Source organism: Panthera pardus, unplaced genomic scaffold (assembly GCF_024362965.1).
Source record: "Panthera pardus isolate Hobbes unplaced genomic scaffold, ASM2436296v1 HiC_scaffold_8, whole genome shotgun sequence".
Taxonomy (NCBI): Eukaryota; Metazoa; Chordata; class Mammalia; order Carnivora; family Felidae; genus Panthera; species Panthera pardus.
This window is the reverse complement of record NW_026527013.1, coordinates 44,944,972-44,965,714: the sequence shown is the minus strand read 5'-3', so window position 1 is coordinate 44,965,714 and position 20,743 is coordinate 44,944,972. Positions and strand designations below refer to the sequence as shown.

Here is a 20,743-nt window from a genome sequence, read left to right as displayed (position 1 = left end):
TTCTGCCTCTCTTCCTTGTACTGTAGTTTCAACACCTCAATAATTTATACCACCCTATGGAGATAATGATCATCTTGGAGGGCCGACATTCACCTAGAGTGGCTGTAACAGGTCATTACATGTGTTGTCCTAGCCTTTAGAACAATCAATAACCCCAAATGAAGAGTAATGGTCATTACAAAGCCAAACACAGGTTGATGATCCTTCCTTATTGATATTAAATTTGCCTATTGGTTCCTGCATATTTGTCTGCCAATGCCCCTGCTGCACTCAGCTGCAGCCCTTTCCACCCCTACCTTTAGGTGAGTCTCATACACCTCCTCTGAGCAATCCAGCGATGATCATTCATTTCCACACTGTATTTACTGATTTTATTGTCTCTAAGATGCAGTGTGCTTGAATGCTTTTAGTTTTCTATCACCAAATATATGCAAGACTCTTTTTTTTCTACTTCCAAAAGGCTTACTTATACCTATTGGCCCACTGCTCCTACTCCTGAGTGTAATAGCTCTATTTTAATCTCACTTCAGTATAAACATGATCCAGAAAGGTTTTGTTTTAATTTTTTTTTCAGGGAGGGAGGGGTAGAGAGTAAGAGTGAGACAGAGAGAGAGAGAGAGAGAGAGAGAGAGAGAGAGAGAGAGAGAGAGAGAGGAAAGGGGCAGAAGGAGAATTTTAAGCAGGCTCCGCTCAATACAGAGCCGAAATGAGCCACCCAGGTGCCCCCAATAACTTTTTTTAAATGTTCACACATTCAGCCATTCAGTCATGAAGTCATGAAGTATTTACTGAGTACCAAATTAATGTGACAGTTAATATGGCATACAGATAAGATCATTAATAAAGTAGACAACAAGCATATAGACTTTTAAATTAGTAATACCTAGACTTGAATTCTGGCTCTGCCATTTTCTTGCCATGCGACAGTAAAGAAATTGAGTCTCAAATTTCTTGCTTACAATATGGGCTCATTATATATACTTCCTTAGAATGTTATAAGACATAGAAACCCATGTGCATAAATCACTTAATATTTTCCATATTTTTCATATTCACTCTATGAAATTGTGATTTTTCTTTTCCAAATAACTTCTAAACTTTAATTAGGATTTATAAATATATTCTCATACAATTTATTGCTTTCAAGTCAAATCATCCTAATGATGTTGCATGTTAATCAAACTATAATTCCCATTGCATATTTATTGTAGCTTTGTCTATTTTTTAATAGCAACCTTCAAGTTAGGCATACTTATCTATGACCCTCATGTATTATTTGTAAATTCTGAATTTAATTCATAGTCAAATAAATGTACTAAAAACATTTCAGAACCCACATCCCTTGGATTTTTCATTTTTGTTTTCTTAATGATATAGTGAAAAGAACATGAAGCGTACAATAAACATGTTAGCTGTACTTTTGAAAGGCTTTGTGATCACGGACGTGTCTCATCTTTAAAAGGTACTTGATTACACTTCACTTCACTATGTCATTTATTTTTTGTAAGATGGGTTTTATGTATGCAGACATGTTTTATAAACACTAAAACTAACCAAAAGCAGCTACCTTACTTTTTTTTTGAGGTTTTTGCTATTTTTCCTGACTATTCTTTTGAATTTTAGTACCAAATAAATGAGCATCTTTCTCCTAGAAATATTTTGAATAATATTTATGTGTAGAATTGACATGAAATCTCACTGTTGGTAACAGATTAATTTGAAAAGTTCCAGACATTTTTTGATTCTATAACCTGACAATTTGGACTTGATTGACTTTTTTTTTCTTGGTAAGTTAATCACATAATTACAAACTAGTAGATTATTTTATGCAAGAAGATTGTTCCACAAATTAGGTCACTGTCATTTATCATTACCATTTCTTTTCAAAATATATCAAGTCTTACAGTATGTTAACACCTGTCTCAGTGTATATCATTTTATTTCCCTCAAATGAACATTATGAAGAAATTCAAAGATCTAATCAGGAAAAAAATTACAAATTCATTGTAAAGTACAACCATGAATATCTGCAATGATCTAGGGCAGTGTAACATCTAAACCAAAGAGAACGTTTCAGAGCTCCAAGAGAACAGGGGAACAGGCTTATTTGGGATTGCCTTTTTCACAAGCCAGGACTTCACATGACCTTTTCCTGCCATTGTTTCATATTTGTTGTGATTTTATCTTCACAGTGAGATGATGATTTAAGCTATTTGATTAAAGATGGTTTATTCTATACTCCCTTATGTTCTAATCCCTTTCAGCTTTGAAGTCTATCAAGGGCATAAATACACATGACTGATTCTAAAGGGACAGAAGCCTGACAATCATTAAAGATAAACAATTCAATGAAAAGTATAAGGCTAAAAATATGCATGCATTTAAGTTTTAGGAACCTCTGCCCAAAGGCCCCCATTTCCAATGTAATGTACTAAGGGGAAATGAATAACAAGCTCATACTGTAATTATAGATGATGATTAATTGGTACTTTGTAATTACTAGGTTGCAATCAAGTCAGACTGAGTCCCATCCCAACAGTATCTTTTTCTGAAGCCACCAGAAGGCATATAAGGACAGGACCATTACAGCAGAAGATGGCTGCACAAAGCCTGGGTGACTATGCATGATGCATACACAAAGCAAGTAACACTTGGTGTCCCTGCAATAACTAACTTTCTATAGTGCTAGAGCTCAAAAGGATACTGGGAATGTCCTGCTCAACTATTTCATGTTATAGGGAACTCTACTTGGGCCAGTTTCCAAATCAAACATCTAATCAACAGTAAAGCCCATACATAAATTTCTGACTCCTGTTTCCATTTTGTTGGCCCTCTATAGAATGCTGCCTCTTCTTATCAATGATGTATAGATTTTTCTTTCCCAGACTCTGCCACAGAATGTCACCTAAAAATGTACCTTTTTAGTAGGTGACCTAAAATTAAGAATTTGACTAACATTAAGAAGACAACAAACCAATAATTTCTCTCTCCCCTTACGAGCGTATCTTATATAAAATAGACGTTTAATTCTTGCCCCAAATTCCTGGCCTTTCGGCTTTTAAGGGAAGGAGATAAATGATTTAAAATTTACGAAAGTGTCTAGCACATTGCTGTGGTGACTCTAAAAAGTTGAACAGACATTTCTATTAATTTAAAGGATTTGCTGGAACTGGGAAGGCATATTACATGAATAATAAGGGTCCAGTACTTAAAGGAAAAAAAAAAAAAAAAGAAACATTTCATAACAAAAAAACTCAGAAAAATATAGACATTAAAGAAAATAGATTGCATCAAAAAACAGGTATCTTAAAATTGTTGTGAGTATATATATACATTTATATTGTTACAGTCTAAGTATAAGAAAATCAATTTTGATAAAAGGTAAAAAAGTAGCTGATGCTGGTATGTAACAGTAATATTAGTATGTAACAAATATTTTTAAGATAGACAAATACATATAAATAGCATGTATTTGTATTATTTGGTTCAAAAAAAGAACACTGATTTCAACTTTCTGGGGTTAATTTTAAGTAAAGACCCTAAATTTAAACTGTTTTACCATGCAAAATACCTCATTCCTGCGTACTTCAAATCATAATGAAAATAAAATGTATGAAGCTTACTGGTGATGTCCCAGATTGTATAATCCTACAAAAGACATTAACAGAAGCTCTAAAAATCTAATTAAATTTTAGAGAGCTAGTAATGTCGCCATAAGGCCCATGTAAGCTATTATCTACATTAATAAAAATTAAATTCAGACTATATCCATATCTGGATAATAATATACCTAGTTTCAAGGTCATTCTTATTTCCTTACTTAAGGATGTTTCTTCTCTATTCTTATAAATAAAAATTGATTAATTCTGAAGGAGCAAACCAAATCCTTTCTCTTTATCTGCACATTCTTCTTTTAGGCCATGTGAGAGATTAATAGCCTTCCCGCTTTGGGGGACAGAACTAAGACAATGGCGCCTCTCCTCTCTTGTACCTCGAAAGAAAGGAATGTCTGTGTACTGGCATACTTCATGTTACTGTGCTTTGCTTCCTTGTACTTTGCAGATTATGTTTTCTTATTTTTTTAACAAGGTGAAGGTTTGTGGCAACCCTGAATTAAGCAAGTCTTTTGGTGCCATTTTTCTAATAGTTTTTGCCCACTTTGGGTCTCTCTGTCACATTTTGGTAATTCCTGTGCTATTTCAAATTTTTATTATTATTTATTATTATCGTTATTATTATTATTATTATTATATTTATATTTATGGTGATCTGTGATCTTTGACATTACCATTGTAATTGTTACAGGGCACCAAAGACCATGACCACTTAAGAATGGTGAACTCAGGGGCACCTGGGTGGCTCAGTCAGTTAAGCGTCTGACTTCAGCTCAGTCAGTTAAGCGTCTGACTTCAGCTCAGGTCATGATCTCACGGTTTGTGGGTTCGAGCCCCATGTCAGGCTCTGTGCTGACAGCTCAGAGCCTGGAGCCTGCTTCAGATTCTGTGTCTCCCTCTCTCTCTGCCCCTCTTCTGCTCTCTCTCTCTCTGTCTTTCAAAAATAAATAATAAACACACACAAAAAAGAAAAAATTGAACAACAAAGCCTGAATGACACCACATCTGTTTACAATGTGGTTTACTAAATATTTTAAGCCCACTGTTGAGGCCTACTGCTCAGAAAAGAAGATTCCTTTTACAATTCACTGACAATACACCTGGTCACCCAAGAGCTATGATGAAGATGCACAGTGAGAGTAATGTTGTTTTCATGCCTGCTACACAACATCTATTCTGCAAACAATGCATCAATGAGCCATTTCAACTTTCCAGTATTATTAAAGAAATACATTTCATAAGGCTATATAGCTGCCGTAGACAGTGACTCCTCTAATCAATCTGGACAGTCCGTTGAAAACCTTCTGGAAAGGATTCACCATTCTAGATGCCATTAAGAAAATGTGTGATTCATGGGAAGAGATCGAAATATAAAAAGAAACAGCGGTCTGGAAGAAGTTGATTCCAACTTTCATGGAGGACTTTGAGGGGGTTCAAGTCTCAAGTGGAGGAAGTAACTGGAGATGCGGTGGAAAGAGCAACAGAATGAGAACCAGATGTGGAGCCTGAAGATGGGATTGAAGGGCTGCAGTCCCATGATAAATAAAACCTGAATGGATAAAAAGCTGCTTCTTATGGATGAGCAAAGAAAATGGTTTGTTGCGATGTAATGTACTCCCAGTGAAGATTATTTATATGACAATAAATAATTCTTTATTGTGGTAGTCTCGAACTGAACCCTCATTATCTCCAAGATATGCCTAGAATCTCTCTCTTGCTCTCTCTTTCTTGAACAATTTGTGTGCTGAGCTCAGGGTGGTTCTAGCCTCGATATGTGAAGCAGGTCTTTTCTCTCTTTGCTCCATCATCAGTGACTGCAACTGGTTAGGTTAAATCAGGTAGACTCTTCCTGGGACAGGATACCTTTAATTCAAAGTTAGAGGTGGAGGGCTTTCATTCAAGCCAAATTCAGTAGTTCCATTTTAGCAGGGAGCCTGTACTGTGGGAGTTACTCAGTCTTCATTAATAAAATCGTGAGTGGTATTTGACTGAGTTCCCTTACGTGGTAAAAAAAAAAAAAAAAAAAAAAAAAAAAAAAACCTTGACAGGAGGCAGAGTGGGACTGAAAAGACCTTCATGCCTTCAAGGAATTGCAGTGCCAAATTACCATATTAAATCTGTCAGCAAACTACTATTTGAATGTGCAATACCAAGAATTAGCATAGCCCCCAAAATTTCTGAAAAAGCAAACACATTTCCTCTCTCCACCCCTCATACACACACTTGACTGATATCTTGACATATGTAGAAAATATACATTATTTTAAATGAATTACAGTAGGAGTGCCTGGAAACAAGTCAGTTTTTTTCTCACTCAAACTCTAAAATTTCAGGTATATTCTTGGTTTTCTCCTATGTTTGGCTGCACATCATGGTCTTACCTTCTATCATTTATCTCAGATCTTCTCAGCTCCTACTTTTCCTCCATCTGTTTGGTCTTTGGCCTGTTGATAGCATCTCTGGACCCATCCCGTCAGGTTCATTCCACACTCCCTGTTCCCTATAGTCCAATCTACTCTATTCTCAGTCAATGAAACGATCCCTAAGCACTGATCCTAAAAAGAACAATGCCTTCCTCTATTAGTTTTTCATTCTTTGAAATATGACACGTCTGAAACATCATTCTATACATTCTACAATGTATAAAGGTTCTAGGCTTTCCTTAGCTCCCCGTATCACTCTTTGACCAGAGGATCATATAATATGTACTCTTTTAAAACCGTGATTTTTGTTTGAAAGTGAAAATTACACTTACAATTGGAAAAAAGAATATAAAATGAATTGGGAATTTTAAGTAAAGACATCTGGAGATAGGAAGGCAGTCGTGCGTGGCTTGGTACTGATGACAGAATAGCATCTCATATTTATATGGTATTTCATCACTCAAATAATATTTTCATTACATTCTCATTTAATCTACATACCTTATACAAATTAGATTGGATCATTCTCCATTAACAGATGAGGGCATTTGGGCTGCTGGACAACCAGCGTGGACTTAACAGAGGAAGTGATGTATTCTAAATCTTGTCAGATTGGTGTTTAATTTAGATGCTGGAGCGAAGGATGGTAATTCTCAAATTTATTTGAGTCATGTTTCTTTCTTTTGCAACTGAGAAAGCCTGTTGTTACATACATCTCTCTATTACTCCAATGGTGGAAAATAGTGTCTGAATGCTGTGGGTTATTTTTCCATCCACCTGTATACTCATTTGTTTCCCCCTTTTTGAGAGATAAGTATATTAAACCACTTTAACTCAACACATTCGTCCATGGTTCTCTGGTTACTCAGATTCTGATTAATGACACTTCCTATTGATCACTACATTTTCTGCTGCATACTTGGTACTAAATCCTTTTACATCTCCCTGAGCTTGTATGTCACCACTAGGCTTCACTGCATGATGTGAGCTTGGCTATGCTCACCTCATAGGGAACCAGATGGCTGCTTGATCTTACTCTGTTAGTGCCCATAATCCCACTGGGCATAATTCTTCCTACATGTTCATGCAAAATTTTCCTTAAGGCAATTATTTTAGGGCAAGTATATAAGAATGGCTAAGGACATTTGCTTTTCTTTCAAACAGCCTGGATCTAAGTGATGATACTTCCACTTATGACCTGAGTACCCTTCACCAAGACATTTACCTATACTAAGCCTATACCTCCTCATTGTTAAAATTAGGATAATAACATTATCTACTTTTATATTGGATTGAGAGAATTGAAAAGGCTAACACATTTGAAATACATGTGATAAAACCCAAAACATAATATGGATTCAACAAATTCATTCAAATGTATTTACTGAGTATAGAGATTACATATATGATAATTATATATATGGTTATATATCTCATGAAATATATCTCATTATTACATATATAATAGTGGAAGTAGCTCTCCTACATTCCCCTAGGTCTTGAGATATACATAAAAAGACCAAAAATGTAATGTTCTTATGGATATTAACTGTAATAGTAAAGACAGAAAACAAACAAGCACATTACAATAATATATAATGTAAACATATAAATGCAACATTTTATAGTATGGGAAGTTCGTCGTAAACACTGACTTTGGGAGTATTTGTGGAGTTACTTCTTCTGATACACTGGTATGGACTTGAATGACAGAAAAATAATTATTATATCTTTATTACCACACTAACTCTTAAAGACACTAGATAATTAGAATATGCCAACATTTATGATTGGTGAGCAATATTTCAACCTGTTAGGCATGAACTTAAAATCTAGTATATTCAGGAGGTTATGCTTAGGTTCCTTCGATGGGAAGGTAGATATATTAAGGCAAGTTACACCTAAGAACAACTAGAAACAAAAGCAATGTTGAAGGGAGACACATGTAATATGTTGGCTGAGGGTGGGGGTAGGCGATGTGTCATTAAGACACATTATTACAGAAGTCAACTAGTGAAGCAAAGAGGATAGTATCAAGCGTTTGAAACCTCAAAAATATATTAAAACGGCAAGACTAAATTACAACATGTCTTGTACTGCATAAGCAAACTATAAAATTAGTGCTTCATTCTGTACCAATGAAAAACCATCAACAAAATTCAACCTGTGGTTACGGAAAGGTCTTGATAAAGAAAATCAACTCTAGGAGTGAGAGACTGAAGACAGAGATTAATTAGGAGGTGATTGCAATAATCCAAGAGGATAAATTATGGGGTTTGAAATTCAGACAGGGACAGTACTAGTACAGGAAAATAAAATGAAGGGAGAGTGTTTTTGCAAACTTTTCCCTAAGCTTAAAAGGTTTTCAAATTTCTGGAAAAAAAAAACAATTGACAAGCACTCTTACTTTTAAAACTATACCACTGCTGTAATAATTTTGAAATAGACAATAAGATAAAACAATTATCTTGAGAGGTATAAATGCATAACTTCCTTAAATGTATGTACATTTAACCCTACAAAGATAAATTATAAGCACACAGCCATAGATACACACAAATATTCCCATATAGTGAACAAATCAACATTATAATCACCAGTGCTTTGCAAACACTGTTGCCCTGTCATAGAAAGATATACAGCTTTGGCAGCAGTAATTTTCTCTTGTTTACTGATTAAGAGACACATAGTATATACACAGAGACAGCAGTATCCCTTCAGTGGCTGGACACTCTATGGAGTGCCAGATTCTCACATGTATGTTAATAAAGCTGTAATATGTTCTTTAAGTGTTATTGGTCCCTCCAAGTAAAATACCATTTCTGATATAGTAGAATCTGTGCCTGATTAACAGATGCCATCATTTAATTGCATTTGCCATTATTTTTGGTGTTTTATGCATCTCTTTATAAATGAAACACTAGCAGTGACTTGATCACATTGTAATTATGTTTAAGTGCCCATGCAGTAAAAAGTACACTAGGTCCTTTTTAGTGGTTAAAAGCAGCCTCTGGAGCCAGACCATCTAATTTTGAATCCTGGTTCCATCTCCTAGTGAGTTAAGTAATCTCAGGCAAGTTACTGAAATTCCTTGTCTAAAATTTCTTTTTTCAAAGGAAATAAGAATATATAATATACATGTGATAAGTTTATATTATACCAAAAATGTTTTATATATATACATACATATATATACACACACACAAATGTGCCTGTATATATATATGTGTGTATATATATATGTTTTATATATATGTATGCACACAATACATGTATACACACACTATATATACACATATATATAGTGTGTATATATGGTGTATACATATATATACATATACACACACATATATATACACATATATACACACATATATGTACATATACATACATACATATATATATATATATATATCCTAGAATATTCTATTTGCATTTTAAGCACTAAATAACTATTTTGTTGTCATTAATATTAATACTACTGTTTATTACAGTTTGCCATGTGATCTTGGGCAAGTCAAAGATAATATGACAACCAGTTATTTTCCATGAGCAAGACACATACCAAGATTCTAGGTTTGGTGTTCCTTTAATTGAGGATTTTTCTCAAGGTAACTTGACAAAGGCTTGGGTACATGGTATTCACGATAACTGGAGAAGTAAGGGCCAGAAACACAACCTTTTTGATACTGTTTATATAATAAACAGTGACATACGATATACTGAAGGGGTCTTATTCAGCTCATGTATTCAGTGGTAAAGAGAACAGGTTCAGGAATCCTGTGAAGCTGGTCCAAATCTCAACCCTATTTCTTGCTACATATATGGCCTTGGGCTAGCTACTTAACTCATTTGAACCTCAGCACTGTAGTAGTAGGATAATATCCAGCACTGTAGTGTAGGATAATCCTTTACAAGAGGCTCTGAAGCCAGACTGCCAGGGGATCTTTGACACATTAAGCTGTGTGACCATGAGTAAGTTCTTTAACCTCTCAGTGATTCCTTATTTGTGAAACGAGGGTAGTATTGGCTACATCCATTGGGTTGGGATAATGCTTGAATGAGCTAATACAGATAAAGACAAAGTTGTAATCAGTACATAGTAAGCACTCAAACACATGCTAGTCATTGACATTAAAATGGGACTCTCCATAAACCTACAATTTTGAAACACAATCCCAAATTAAACCAGGAAAAAAAAATCCCTACATTCTGAATCTAGGTGCTAGATCATTCTTCAAGGAATTGCAAATGGGAAAACACAAAAAGGTTCTGCCACTGTAAGCAAACTTGCTAAAATGGATTTTCTGTTTATTTCCTCATGAAAAGCTGTCAGCTCACTGTATACTCACAGTCCTACACATGCCTAAACCATGGGTAAATGGGCAGCTTACTTACCATAAGCCAAGTGATAGAGATTCATGGAGGGTTTAAACTCTACATTCAGAGACTGAAAGCCTGGATTAAAACCCCAATTCTGTTACTGTATTGCTCTGTGACTACGGACACAAGTCATTCACTTCTGAGGCTTAGGTGTTCATCTATAAAACAGGATGAAACTACTTTGTTGTTGGTATTTTTCATCTTCGCTTAACTACTAGCCACTAGTTTATTAACCTAGGACACTCAAAAATAAGGAGAATTAAAAGGGAAAAGGATTATACTTCTTTCGTTAAACCACTAGGCTCGCTATAACTTGGTTCTCTCCAATAGTCACAGAAAGGAGACTTTCCTGAGCCTGCCTTAGCCCCTCAAGACATATTTAGCACTGTCACTTTCAGAGTAAAAAATGAAGAGAGCTCAACCCACGAGATGCTGATAACATGAAGCAAAACATATGCTGATGTGACTCATCTAGTATCAAACTTAAATATACTCCATGAATTTATTTATAGCAGGAACTGTTTTACACTCAGAGATACTAGCTCCAAATCAGATTCTGAACTGAATTCAAGGAGTGAGGTTGAAGGTATGAGCAAGTTGCAGGATGATGTCCTGGAATATGAGACTTACTGAAGTCAAGGGAAAGAAATCAAGAAGAGAATTAGAAAATAATTGGTTTGAATAAAACCAGCCCTTTAAGAAAGATGCCAGTTAAATGGGACAGTGACAAAATTCTCTGAAGCTCTAAAGTGCTATGGAAGAGAAAAACAGACCCTGTGCTCAAGTCATATTAACATCACATTTGTTTATTTTCATACAAGTGTGGCAGGGCTCAATGTTACATACATACAGCAGTCTACTTGGGTACACTAAAAAATACAACCATATTATGTTTGAGCATATTATATGGACCTGTTACAGAAAGTGGCCACAACTGCTTTTATTTTTTAAATCTAAATTTAGTCTCTTTAAGTCACGTGAATTTCAAACATACTTGAATGGCATAGTTAAACATTTCTTGGATATTAGAAGTAAGTTCCAATTTTCACTTTTTCTTTTCAAATCGCTGTTTCCCCTGAATAGACAACCATGGCAAAGATTTTTAAAATGTTATTCTCCATAAAGTCTTTGATTTCACTTCTATATTGCAGACTGATCAAGAACTGCAAATGGCTGTCATTTTTATACTTTCAGGTAGTAGAACGTGGATTTCATAGAACTGTTCTCCCTGAGAGAGACATTGCAAGGATGCTCAGGTCACCTCTGCCCAGCAAGGAGTCTGTTTCTAATCCCATTAACACACATACAGGCTCCACAGACCTCCTAAAGGGGATTAACTAGGTTGTGGTCATTCTGCCTATCCCATCTCATTGTTTTAGAACAGCTAATGTCTGATCCTCTGACCTCTGAACTGGGAAATCTGGTTTAGCATTATCCTTTAGGATTAGTTATCACATGTTAATACAAGTAAGCTTAAGTGGACAATCATGTTCAAGCCGTCAGGCCAATCAGATTTTTTTTTGTTTAACCAAGCAAAAGGAAGAAAAAGGATGTAACATTCAAGGTGTGAGACTCAGTAAATTCTAATTATCTAGATGTAATAAATTTTACTTTTTAATGTTTATTTATTTACTTTGAGAGACGGTGTGAGCGGGGGCAGGGGGAAGAGAGACAAAATCCCAAGCAGTGTCTGCACTGCCAGCACAGAGCCTGATGCAGGGCTCAATCTCACAACTTTGAGATTGTGACCCAAGCCAAAATCAACAATCAGATGCTTAACTGACTGAGCTACCCAGGAGCCCCCAGATGTAATAAATTTTAAACTTATATTTGTGAAGGGATACAAAGGCAACACCAAATAGTTACACTATATGTAAGTCTGATATTAAAAAGGTAAAGCGAAACAAATGAGCAAAAAGCCTTACTTTTTTGAAGGCATCACTTATGTAAAAGAGCCACAGGGTTGGAGAGCCATTAATTCATTTGTCTGACATCCATTCACCCATCCAATATGAATTAAGTGTTAGCTTTGGGTCTGTAACAGTTAAGTGCAGACTCTGTCCTCATATAACTGGGATGGTCTAACAGATGAAATACCAATTAAAATCCTAACATGATTTCCAATGAACTTTAAAAAAATACATGAACCTATGGGTGCCTGGGTGGCTCAGTCGATTAAGCATCCGACTTCAGCCTAAGTCATGATCTCACGGTTCGTGAGTTTGAATCCTGTGTCGAGCTCTGTGCTGACAGCTAGAGCCTGAAGCCTGCTTCAGATTCTGTGTCTGCCTCTCTGCCCCTGCCCTGCTCATGCTCTGTCTGTCTCTCTCTCTCTCAAAAATAAATAAACATTTAAAAAATCTTGAAAACAAATAAATAAGTAAATAAGACATGAACTTATGTCAGCCAACAAGGCCTTGACTGATGTGTCAGCCTCTATAATACCCATTTCTATCACTTTCCCTCATTCACCCACACCCAGCATCACTGGCCTTACTCTAAAATTGGGTCCCCCTCAGGGTTCCCCTCTCTGCTTAAAGAGCTATTCCCATTAATCTTCACAGGACTGGTTGATTCTTGTCTTTCAGTTTCTTGGCTGTACATCATCTCCTCAGAGGGGTATCTCCTAACTAGCATACTTAATCTTACAGAGCAGCCCCTCCTAGGCAATTCTCCATTTTTACCCTGCTTAATTTAGTCTGTAAAGTACTTTTTATTACCTGACATTGTAACACCCATTGCCAGCCTTTTGTCTTGATTACTAGAATATAAGCTTCACAAAGCAGTGGTTTCTATACACTTTATTCACAGAGTATATTCACCATGGTAAAAGTATCAATATAAAGTCATCATTTGAAAACTACTTGATAAAAAAATGAAGAGCACACAGGTATATATAAAATCACACTGCCATGAAGGAAAGATAAATGTTCCTATAGGAGCATAAAATAAAGTGATTGGAGCAATCCTGGAAGAGGCCAGAGTTTCCTAAGGAAATAATGTCCAAACTTAATCACACATTTATTTATCACATAAACTATGTAAAGCAATTTGGTCCTTCATTACTTAAAACCTAAAAGAAAACAAGATAACCTACAAATGGATCAAGTTATACATACATTAAACTGGTTAATGAAATTAAAACTGACTGCTAACCTAAATGAAAAGAAAATAAGGTGGAACCATACCTCTGGATGAGCAGTTACCACTACAGATGAACTGGCCTAAAATGCTGGTCCTCCAGTTGACCAGAGAGCCAGCCTCAGTGAATTAGGGGAACATTTAAATACATATTGAAAATTGACTTAAGTGGTTTAAGTCTGGAAATACTTTGGCATGATATCAAAATGACAGATATACTCTTTCTTATTGAACTCTTGTGATTTTTAATAACTTGTCTTCTTTGCTATTGAAGGCCAATACAAATGTAGATCTTTTTTTAAATTTTTTTTTAACGTTTATTTATTTTTGAGACAGAGAGAGACAGAGCATGAACGGGGGAGGGTCAGAGAGAGAGGGAGACACAGAATCTGAAACAGGCTCCAGGCTCTGAGCGGTCAGCACAGAGCCCAACGTGGGGCTCGAACTCACAGACCGCGAGATCATGACCTGAGCCAAAGTCGGCCGCTTAACCAACTGTGCCACCCAGGCGCCCCACAAATGTAGATCTTTAAGAACTAATGCTAAGATGCTATCAAAAGGGCAGTCACTCTAGTGGTTTAATGGGACAGAAAAACACTGAAGGGGAGAAGGATGGGTGGGGAAGCATGAGAAAAAAATGGAAGGAAAGTCAGTTGTCCTACAAGAAACTGGTGGCCCTGCCTGACAAATGAGACCACAACATTCATTTCCTGCATCATTTCCTTCTCAGTGCTCGATGGGTCACCAGGAACTAGAATGGAACCAACTCATCAATTATACTGAAGAGTTTTGTCAGAAGAAACTCTCTCCTACAACGCTGTCCTTTAAAACCATCCCTCTCTTACAGAGTTCTCTTAAGTAAATTACTTTTCATGAATAAACTTCTATGTAAACTATTTCTTAAGGAAAATATTAAAAAGAGTTAAAAGTATTGTTTCCCCTATAGGATCTATTCCCTCAAAGTGCAAATATTCACTTAGGAATGTGACTTGGGAAAAAGAAACAGGTGCACTCTCCTTAAGGATATCAAAATGTTTTGTAATTCAGGATTGCCATCAGTCACACGGGGCTGGTTAATTTTATGCACCAGTTTGATTGGTATAAGGCATGACCCAGTAGCTGGTAAAACATTATTGCTGGGTGTGTCTAAAAGCTGTTCCTGTAAGGGATGGGTATGTGAATCAGCAGACTGAGTAAAGAAGACAGCCCTCACCAATGTAAGTGGCCTTATCCAATCCAGTGAGGACCTGAATGGAACAAAAAGACTGAGGAAGAGTAATTTATTCATTATGGTTCTTCCCTGCTGGCTTGAGTGGGGACACTTCATCTCATTTCAACTTCTCCAATCCTTGGACTGTGATTCAAACCACAGCCCCCACTTAGTTCTTAGGCCCTCAGACTTGAACTAAATTAAATCAATGGTTTCCCTGGGTCTCCAGTTTGCATGCGGCAGATCATGGGACTTCTCAGCCTCCATAAACAGGTATGACAATTTCCCATATCTCTCCTTTCTCCCTCTCTCCATTTCCCCCATAACCTGCTCATGCTCGCTCTCTCTCTCTCTCTCTCTCTCTCTCTCATACACATACCTGGAAGTAAGCTTCTGAATCTTATCTATCACACAAAAAGTAGTAATGGATATATCACTATTTAGATGGCATTATTTAAACTACTCAAGTAGTTTAAAGTCCATTTAATAGAATAAAATTAACCAAGATAAGTATTACCAAGGCCCTAAATTATAGTGCATTTCCTTCCTGGACTAAAAAGTCTCCTGAGATAAGCTTTACATGTGTATTGGGTGGTGAGTGTGGGGGGGGGGGGGGGAACGGATACACAGGGGTAAGATAAATGTTAAGTTTATAGTCATTCAATATTTAAGGAATGTGACATAAAAGAATTAGAGAAAAGAAATAAAAGTGTTTTGTAATTCTGCTTCCATGCAAGAAAGTGTCCTGAAACTCAGCAGGATGTGTTGTAGACAACAAAATAATTCTCCATATTAGCTAAGACCTGGGGTTTCTTCATTTCACGCTTAGAAACAACCCACCTTATCTTTTGGGTTATATCTGCTGAAATCTCCATGGTCCATAAACGGTGTATTTTGTTGTTTTTGTTAGGGCTTGGCCATTTTAGACAGTCACAAAAATGTAACCACCTGATAAATCCCATCCTGGATCTTGGATTACATTTAACAAAAGTATAATAGAGACAATAATAAAAATCATAATCATAATCATAATCTTAAATGACACAGGAAGTGGGGCGCCTGGGTGGCTCAGTCGGTTGGACGTCCGACTTCGGCTCAGGTCATGATCTTGCAGTCTGTGAGTTCGAGCCCCGCGTTGGGCTCTGTGCTGACAGCTCAGAGCCTGGAGCCTGTTTCAGATTCTGTGTCTCCCTCTCTCTCTGACCTTCTCCCGTTCATGCTCTGTCTCAAAAATGAATGTTAAAAAAATTTTTTTAAAAATGACACAGGAAGTATATACTTTCACAATGCTGCTCTCACAATGTTGCAAAAATCTGACTTAAAGCTCGAACTTCTTATTTTATAGAAAATGTTTCAATACGTACTTTCATTATAAATACATTATTCTTTACATATATTGGTGAATTCCCCCATATTCCTTTACGTTTTATTTATTATTTACTTTGAGAAAGAGAGGGAGAAAAAATTCATGAGTGGGGTAGGGACAGAGAGAGAGGGAGAGAGAGAGAGAATCCCAAGTACTGACAGTGAGGTGCACGATGTGGGCTCTGGGGCTCCCACTCACAAACTGCAAAATCATGACCTGACTCATTTAACCAACTGAGTCACCCAGGTGCCCCTCCCCCTTATTTCTTTAAATGGCATACTGAATACTAGTTTATAGAACATTAGTTACTGGAAAGAGGAAAAAAGCAAGAGATGAGATGGAAAATTACCATAGTGGTAAGAGCCAATTATAAATGGATATTGAATCAGATATGAAAATAAAGCATTATTTAGAAGAGCATGTTTTCACAGAGTTTTCTATTTATGCAAAAAATCACTTCACACAAGGCTGTTCTTTGAACTGAGACCCACCTGTTTTGGAATATTGCACACTTGCTAATGATTTCTCAATGGCTATCCTGTTCCCAGCTGCCATTCCATGTTGCTAAGGACCCTGCACAAAACATGATGGGGAAGATCTAGAGACAAGCCTTCCCAACCCCCTTCCTATAGTCAATTACTAGCAATTAGTCACACTGGAGGGTGAAATAACTCTCTCTGCACCTGCAAAACTATGTTTGAATGCCACAGCTGAAACCACTGTAGAAATCAAAATTGCATGTGAACTGAAAATCTATCCTAATACGTTATTTATTACCTGCTACTACGCAGAATAAAATATGTGGAAGACGAGGCCCCCAAAGGTTATACTTTATCTTCAGTTTGTTAGACTATCTCCCTATGAAGAAGAGTCTCTTTTAGGGACAGATAATATTGGGAAATACAGCCATATTTCCCTTGGACCTTATTGTAAGCAATAATGATTCAATCAGATCACAAACACTTGGGAGGCTTAAATAAGACACCTTCCCTTCCTTGAAAACATTACTTATTGAATCATATGTATTAATATGTTTATTAGTTCAAATCATATTCTACCTACCTTAATAATGGGCTTCTTTGCTCTCCTGAATTTATTCAGATGCCTCACTCATTTATTTAGTAATCACCAAATGTAAAATACAGTAACTCATTTGGATTTTAATAGTATTATTTTATAAATGAATTAAAAAAAAAACCCGCACAAGTGAATGTTGCCTAGAATACACAGTAGGTATACTGTATCATCAAGCACCAGTTGAAATCCTGAATCAATTGTTAATCATATAAAGGGCCTTGAACTAGCCACTTAACCTCCTTGTTTATCTGCAGAAGGGATGAAGGAATAAAAAAAGAGAATGCAGAATGTTTGGCTTTGTAACACAGACATCCAGATACTCAAAGAGAAACACACACAGTATTCTCAAACACACTCATCATATACATGCATCATTTGTTTCCTTTATCATAACCTGCTTTGACTTATGTAGACATGTTAAAAGTGAACTGGGAAACTGTAGCTCCTGAGTATTAAAGGAGATAATTCACAAATTATCTGCTCACAATATTTACCAAAGTTGTCTCTAATTAAACAATGGCACACAATAGCACAAAATTTCATACTTTGTATTTAAAGATCTAGGAGTGATTTTCAAGGACAGTCCTAGGATGTGAGGAATGTGTCATTTAATTCTTCAGCAACTACCTTTGCCAATACAAAAGGAAAAGAAGAGGTGGAAAAATAGACAAATGTGACTGAATGCCAAGAATATCTCTGCAAATATAATATTGATGGAGGGAAAAGAAAACTGCTGTTCAGGTTTGTAAAACTTCTGTGGATTTCTCTTAGCTTTGGTTTGTTAATCTCATTTATTGCCAGAGGCTTTTGCTAGCATTAGTTTTGGCACTACTAAAGGCTAAAATGAAAAAATTAACCTCTACAGATTTTTTTTCAAAAGGAATTGCTTTTAAAATAGTCAGGTCCAGGGCACTTACTTGGGTGGCTCAGCTGGTTAAGCATTCAACTTCAGATCAGGTCATGATCTCACAGTTTGCGAGTCAAGCCCCACGCTGGGGTCTGTGCTGACAACTCAGAGCCTGAAACCTGCTTCAGATTCTGTCTCCCTCTGTCTCGCACCACCCCCCCTCAAATAAACAAACATTAAAATTTTTTTAAATAAAATTTTTTTAAAGTCAGGTTGTTGTGCTAAAGAACAGGTAAACTTGAGGGTCTCTGTGCTCACCTCAGTGTTAAACGCCTCAGGCACTGGAAATGGAGAATCATAACCAAGCCCTCCAAGAGAACAACCATGTCAGTATTTGTCCCTATTTTATCATTCTTCTCCACAGTCCCATGACTCCTTTTCACTAGTCATCCAATTCAGATTTGTCATCTTCCACTTTAGAATCACACACAGACACACACACACACACACACACAACACACACACTCCAAAACTTATTAGAAAGAAGAAAAGTCAGATGACTATAATCCCAGTTAAGACATTCCTATCTCCTCTCCAGTTCTTTCAACAATGCATAATATTGTATTATCACCTATATGAGGGAATGTAAGTGGGAGGAGCACCTGATTTTTTTTTACAAAAAAAAATCACATTATTATAATACTAAGTAATGAAAACAGTAAATCAGAAAGGTAATGGTTTGCTAGATTCAATAGAACAATGTTTCTCAAATTTCAGTATGCAGAATAATCTGGAGAGTCTATTAAAATAGATTGCCTGGGGGGCGCCTGGGTGGCTTGGTCGGTTGAGCGTCCGACTTCGGCTCAGGTCATGATCTCACGGTCCGTGGGTTCGAGCCCCGCGTCAGGCTCTGTGCTGACAGCTCAGAGCCTGGAGCCTGTTTCAGATTCTGTGTCTCCCTCTCTCTGTGACCCTCCCCTGTTCATGCTCTGTCTCTCTCTGTCTCAAAAATAAATAAACGTTAAAAAAATAAATAAAAAATAAAAAAATAAAATAGATTGCCTGGTCCCATACCCAGTTTCTAGTTCTGCAGGTCTCCGGTAGGGTCTAAGAAGCTGCATTTCTAACAAGTTATCAGATGATGGGAATGTTGGCCACCTGAGGTTCACACTTTGAGAACACTGGTCTGAAGTTCTAATGCTTTAATATGCAATTATCTTGCTTTGTTTAAACTTCCCAGGAACAGTACATACTGCAGACTTCCACTCTACCCCCAGGAATTTTTAAGTAAATCTTAAGGATGTGCAATTTTAACATACATTTCATGTAATTTTAGGGATGGCAGTCTAGGAATAGACCACTGCCACAGTCTATCCAGAACTATCCTGATTCACACTTACTGTTTCAGTGTCGATCTAGTTACTTTCTAAAGAGTGGAATTGAAGATTCAGTATATTCTCATTCTATCTGTGAACCATACCTTGAGAAACAATGAGGTACAGGTATACCAAATCAGTAAATTGCCAATGTCTTCACACCCCTTTTAAAACACCCTGTGCATCCAATGAAAACCAGACCTGCAGACAGTGTTCTAGATTCCTTAGGCTGCCATTACTGCATTTTTCCACTGCTATATTCGTTAGCCTGCCACTACCTGCCATTACTGCAAAAAATGCTCAGCCAGCCAATGGTCTACTACCATATTCTGAGATAAGCATCTTTGGAAATATATGTTATTAGTGCACTGACACCTTGCTTTCTGTCTTTTATTTCTAATTTTGGCAAACATTTTCAAATAGGAAGTATGAATAAAAGACATAGGTTGCACCTGCCACAAAAAGTAAATGCAATTAAAAAACAAAAGAGTAAGAATATCTTGAAAATTTTAAATCCCTGGACATCTTTAAAGAATGAGTGAAAGCAGTATAGGGTGAAGGTAAGCAAGCAGATAAGAAAAAGCAGATGAAGTCTTTGAGCTTGTCAAAGTCAATACAGAGATAACTGCAAAAAAGGAGTATTAATAAAAGCAATGTAAGATAAGCAAAACAAACTGTGGCTAGAGGCATATCATCATCTCATAGACTTTAAATATAATCCAAGTACCAATTTTGATGCTGGGAATGGATCTATTAATACTTACAGACTAACGACTGTAAATCCCATTGAACACCAATTTGTTTCCAAGGTGCAGGTCCCCACTGGTAAATTAAGCAAGTCATTACCTCCAGATAATTTACACTATCTCCACCCTAATTCATCCTATCTCCTTCTCCACCGCCAATATGAATTTCATGAATCTTCAAAGATACAGGTAATTAAGCTTCATGCTTCAAAGTTTCTCAAAGTGTGTACTGGAAGCCACCTGCATCATAATCATTTACAATTTCCATTTTAGAAAATGTTTGAGTCCCCAAGGCAGGATTCTACAATCAGAAAGTTTGAGAGTGAGCCTGGATATGTATATTTTAACCAATATAGAGGTGATATTTATGCACAAATTTTAAAAATAAAATTTTTACAACTTCTTCTAATAAGGCTTTTGTTTTCATGCTTTTTCCTATTGCTTTTAAGTAGGTGGTCCTCCAAAACAAACTATATGGATTCAGAAATATTGGGTTTGATCGTTAGCAAAGATGTGTTTTACATTTCACAATACAAAGGACACTACCTAAAATGTACATT

General features: G+C 36.5%; 1 protein-coding gene across 6 annotated transcripts in view; it reads right to left on the bottom strand.

Annotated features, from left to right (window-relative positions):
• LOC109254642 (contactin-4) overlaps positions 1–20,743 on the bottom strand; it is an 893,345-nt gene that overhangs the window by 559,501 nt on the left and 313,101 nt on the right. Inside the window, exon 1 of one of the 6 annotated variants that reach the window (XM_053897544.1) lies at positions 12,346–12,361. The exons of the other annotated variants lie outside the window; for them this stretch is intronic. The gene's annotated coding sequence lies outside the window, so the exon portion shown is untranslated. Of the gene's footprint in view, positions 1–12,345; positions 12,362–20,743 lie in introns of those variants that run through there. 6 annotated transcript variants of the gene reach the window in all.